Below are 5,799 nucleotides of genomic sequence, written 5' to 3'. Positions count from 1 at the left end.
CCCCTTCAATTTAATTTTGTCATTATAATGTGAAATCTATTACACTTATTGTCTTCTCACTACATCTAAAACAGTGTGTCCACAGAGAAGGGTTCAATCATTCATATGCTATAAAATGGATAAAAATGTTTTTAATGATGAAAAAGGCCTTGTTTTATCAAAAGCAACACTTAATAATATCTCATATCAAAGCAAGGTTGTTTTTCAGTGACACGTGCATGTTTCATAAGGTTTCAAAGTTGTGTCCCCACTTTTTGTCAACACTGTCAGACATTTATTAAAATATAAAAAAATCTGGGAATAACAGGGGCAGCTGTCACTCTAAAGGACCCCCTTGCCACCCCTTGCTACATTTCACCTCTGCAGAGTACATGTGTCAGACAGGCTCTGGTAAGTTTTATGGTTTTAGAACATTTTAAATCCGAATGTTATTATTTCCTGTGTCACAACCATGATATGTCAACACCATCTTCCAATTTCTGAGGAAATTATTTGAAATATTTAGATAATTTTATTCTCCTGAAGCAGGTTTTATTAGCATCTAGCTTCAACAGAAAAAAACAAAACAAAATTATTACATGAACTCCATTTGTTTTGTGAAAGAAATGCCAAATTTGTTAACACCGTCAGATATCACCACCATGAGATTTTGTGTTCCAATGATATATCAAAATACTTAAATGTGACTCTTGAATAAAAGATTTATAAACAATAACATACTCACTGGTTGTTGGGTTTGTTTTAATACAGTAATTGATTGATTCAATGTATTTGATAGATAAAATGACTACAAATTCAGGTTTTCGTCACCACCGTCAGATGTCAACTCCGTCAGTTCTGTCACCTCCGTCAGTTGAATATTTTGATAATATTTCATTATGATATTTTATATTTCTTGTGGAATTGTTGGTCACATGTAAAAGTGTAATCTGTCTGCTGACATGAGGATGTGTTTTGAAATGTTAAAAACATCTTGATTGCTGTTAAAGATAAAGTTGAAATTATATTACACAGTCAGTAAAAAGCACATTTTGATAATAAAAAAGAGAGAAAATCTGGGAGGTTGTATCAAAGCATAGCTCAGTAGCTTAGTACAGATACATAAATGTTTAATTTGTCTAAGTACAAGGTTTTATTTTTTCAATTTTGCACCCTGTTTTGTCCCATTTCTCAAGAATCAGTAGTGTGCCCTAGGGCTGGACAATAATTGAATATCGTATCGCAATATAATTTTTTTCAATAAAGGTGATATGGTTTTTAAACACATTTCTGATATTTCAGTATACATTACCAGTGTTTCCCATACATTGATTTATTTGTGGTGTTTGACTTCGTTTCAAAATCATAAGTCGCTGGTGTTTTTTATGAATGAATCTCTGAAGGGAAAATACTGTCTTCAGAAAAGTTTCCATGGCATTTTCATTTGATCTGATAAAGAAGCGTTCATGAGCGGAGCTGATTTTATTACAGCCGTTACCAGGGAAACCGCTAGTTCTACCGCTCTAAAAGCGCCTCCTGCTGGCAGACAAGCAGGTTGCATTTTCAATAATAAGCAGTCTCCACCAAAGTTTTTGTTGTTGCAGCAACTCAGAGCACTTTTCATACTCTTTATACTGGCTAAAGCACATTTGTTTAAATCTATAAGAATAATCAGCCTACACTACCAGTCAAAAGTTTTTGAACTGTAAGATTTTTAATATTTTTTGTTGTTGTTGTTGGTGTTGTTGTAAGAATTCTCTTCTGCTCACCAAGCCTGCATTTATTTGATCCAAAGTACAGCAAAAACAGTACAGTTTTTGAGCAGCAAATCAGGATATTAGAATGATTTCTGAAGGATCGTGTGACTGGAGTTATGATGCTAAAAATATTGTAATCACAGGAATAAATTGCATTTTCAAATATATTCAAATAGAAAACAGTTATTTTAAATAGCACAAATATTTCAAAATATTACTTTTTTTGCTGTATTTTGGGATCAAATAAATGCAGGCTTGCTGAGCAGAAGAGAATTCTTTAAAAACATTAAAAATCTTACTGTTCAAAAACTTTTGACTGGTAGTGTATGTTAGCCTATAGTTTGAAGTTAAAGATATTAATATTAATTAGGCGAGTCTGAGACGATTATTTGACAGTGATTTCACATTTCTTGTTTGTAAGAAGGCTAAATACAAATAAAAGGTGAACATTAATTTATTTGTGCTGGGGTTTTTTCTAAAATACTTTATGGTTTTATATGAGGTGTCATAGACTTGGCAAATTCATTTTTCATAAGTTTGTATGCACAGACATCTGTTGTGGGTGTTCTTGACAGTTTTTACGAGTTTTTTTTATAGTGTTCATATCGATACCAGAATTATATCGTATCAACCGAAATTAAGAAATATATTGTGATATAAATTTTGGCCATATCGTCCAGCCCTAGTGTGTTACAATGTATAAGCATTCAGAACTTACAGTATGTAACTTCAAAATCAATGATTTTGATGGCATCGCCCTGCGCTTCAGCTTTTTTCTGTTGGGCTAGATGGCGGTGTGTGGGCTGCTAAGGTAATGCGGTCATACAACTTATCCGGCATGATTTTTTTCCCTTAATTAATTAGCACAGACGATACTTTTTTTGGTTGCTTGCCACTGTCGCCTCTGGCTTGCTTAGTTGGGGACACTTATTTTCCAGCGATATCGTCGACTTAATTGCACTGATACTATTTAAACTGAACTGAGCTGGATGATGACATCACTGAATTTAATGATGAACTGCCTTTAACTGAAAATTTAGTGTTTACTATTGTCATTTTGCATTATTGACACATTATTTTCCTATTTAATACTGTAAAGTGTAAGGAAATAGGCTGGATTCAGATGCGGGTACAACAGTGGCTTTATTGAACAAATAATCAGAAATAGAAGAGAGCGCTTCAGCGGAGAGTTCGTGAGAACGTAGATTCTTCTACTACCCAGGTGGGTGGGTGACAAAGGCTGGCAGGTCAGCGGAGACGAGGCCGGCAAAGCAGCTCGCTAATCCGAGCGAGAGGCAGAGTAATCAGCTGGAGAGTCCGCAGAGACCCAGGGACGCCGGGTACCTGAGCGCACAGAGAGGTGCTGGAAAACTACTTGCAGCTACGAGCACTGGAGCCTGAGCGAGACAAGACAGGACAGGTAAACAATCACGACTATAGCAGCCAGAACAATGGTATAAACCACAACAGTCTGACAAAAGACAGCAAAACACGGGGAGCTATAAAGGGGGGGGGGGGGGAGACACAACCACGTGGACAACGAGCACGTGGCGAGCTGTCAAAACAAAGTCAAATACACAACACACCACATGAACACAGAGACAGCAAATATACAGGTGATCAGACCCGAGACCCGACAGTACCCCACTTCCCAGGTGCGCCACCAGGCGCCCCAGGAGGAGGCCTACCTCATCGCCGATGGAAGTCCTCGATCAACGAACGGTCCAAAATGTCCCGGGACGGCACCCAGCATCTCTCCTCTGGACCATCGGGTTCCTGTGATGGAAACAGAGGCAGTTTATAACCCACAAAACACTCAAAAGGGGACATACCTGAAGCTGCCACCGGAAGGGAGTTACGAGCGTATTCAATCCAAGAGAGCTGTTGGCACCAGGAGCTCGGATTATTGGATGTCAGACAGCGGAGCATCCATTCAAGATCCTGGTTGGCCCGCTCGCACTGCACATTGGTCTGAGGATGGAAACCAAAAGACAGACTCGCAGAGGCCCCGATCTGTCTACAAAATTCTTTCCAAAACCGGGAGGCAAACTGAGGACCCCTATCTGAAACCACGTCAACCAGCAAACCTTGGAGACAGAAGACGTGATCCACCATCAGCTGGGCGGTCTCCTGGGCGGAGGACAATTTGGGCAGCGGAATGAAATGAACCGCTTTGGAAAAGCGATCCACCACAGAGAGAATAACGGTGTTAGCCTTCGAGGGGGGAAGCCCAGAGACGAAATCAAGGGCGATGTGTGACCATGGATGGGAAGGATTGGGAAGAGGATGGAGCAGACCATCAGGCAATTCACAGGCTTACATTGGGCGCAAGTGGGGCAGGCCAACACGAACTGTCTGACATCCACGGCCAGTGTGGGCCACCAGAAACGCTGAAGGATGGCAAACAACGTTCCCCGAATCCCTGGATGGCAGACCAGCCTGGCCATATGATCCCACTGAAGGACTTCAGGGCGCAGTGCAACAGGCACAACCAACCTGCCCGCCGGGCACTCCCCTGGCACTTGCATCCCTCGTCCGGCCTCCTCTACTCGCCACTCGATACCCCAGGAGAAAGCCCCGACCACCACCCCTTTAGGGAGGATGGCTTCGGCGGTAAGCCCCCCTCTGGGGCCCCAAACAGATGCGAGAGAGCGTCAGGCTTGACATTTTTGGACCCCGGCCGGTACGAGAGGGTGAAGTTGAACCGGCCAAAGAAGAGCGCCCAGCGGGCCTGGCGCGAGCTCAGCCTCTTGGCCGAATGGATATACTCGAGATTCTTGTTATCCGTCCAGACCAAGAAGGGGTGCGCTGACCCCTCCAACCAGTGACGCCACTCACACAAGGCCAATCTCACCGCCAACAGTTCTCTATTGCCAATGTCGTAGTTACGTTCTGCAGGGCTGGGATGGCGAGAGAAGAATGCACATGGGTGCACCTTCCCGTCGCGGAGGGAACATTGAGATAGAACTGCATCAACCCCGACGTCCGATGCGTCAACCTCGACAATGAACTGGGACTCAGGATCTGAAACCAACAGAACAGGTGCAGAGACAAAACGGGACTTTAAGGTATCAAAGGCTACCTGAGCATCCTGGTTCCACCTGAAGGGCACCTTGGTGGAGGTTAACGCTGTAAGCGGTGCAGCGATCTGACCAAAACTCCTGATGAACCGCCTATAAAAGTTGGCAAAACCCAGGAAACGCTGCAGAGCTTTACGGGAGTCGGTGACGGGCCACTTAGCGACAGCCTCTATCTTAGCAGAGTCAGGTTTGATCCCCCTGGAAGAGATGATGTGGCCAAGGAATGTAACAGACTCGGCGTGGAATTCGCAGTTCTCCGCCTTGACAAACAACTGGTTCTCTAATAGACGAGACATGCTGGGTGTGTAATTGGAGAGATGGGGAGAAAATAAGAATATCATCCAAATACACAAAGACAAATTGATTAATCATTTCACCCAGAACGCTATTGACGAGACCCTGGAAAACGGCCAGAATATTGGTAAGACCAAACGGAAGAACCAGATACTTGTAGTGCCCGAGGGGGTGTTGAATGCTGTCTTCCACTCATCCCCCTCCCGAATGCACACCAGATGGTAGGCATTGCGGAGGTCTAATTTGGTGAAGACCCGAGCTCCCTGCAACAATTCAAAAGCAGAAGACATTAAAGGTAGGGGGTACCTGTTTTTTACTGTAATGTCATTCAAACCTCTGTAATCAATACAAGGACGTAGGGAGCCATCTTTCTTCTGAACGAAGAAGAACCGGCGGGAGAGGAGGAATGGAGAATGAGCCCAGCCTGTAGTGATTCACGTATATACTTGTCCATGGCCTCTCTTTCAGGACCGGAAAGGGAATACAGATGACCCTTAGGCGGAGAAGTACCCGGCAGAAGGTCTATGGCACAGTCGTATTGACGATACGGAGGAAGCGAGGTGGCCCGAGACTTACTGAAAACCGCATGAAGGTCGCAGTACTCCGCCGGGATGCCGGTCAGGTCAGGAGGATCCACCTGCGAAACACAAGACACAGAGACAGGTGGAAAGGCAGGACCTAAACATGAC

This window comes from Sinocyclocheilus grahami, unplaced genomic scaffold (genome assembly GCF_001515645.1).
Source record: "Sinocyclocheilus grahami isolate Dianchi unplaced genomic scaffold, SAMN03320097.WGS_v1.1 scaffold2222.1, whole genome shotgun sequence".
Lineage (NCBI taxonomy): Eukaryota > Metazoa > Chordata > Actinopteri > Cypriniformes > Cyprinidae > Sinocyclocheilus > Sinocyclocheilus grahami.
The sequence above is the reverse complement of the archived record's forward strand: the minus strand, read 5'-3'. Positions refer to the sequence as shown.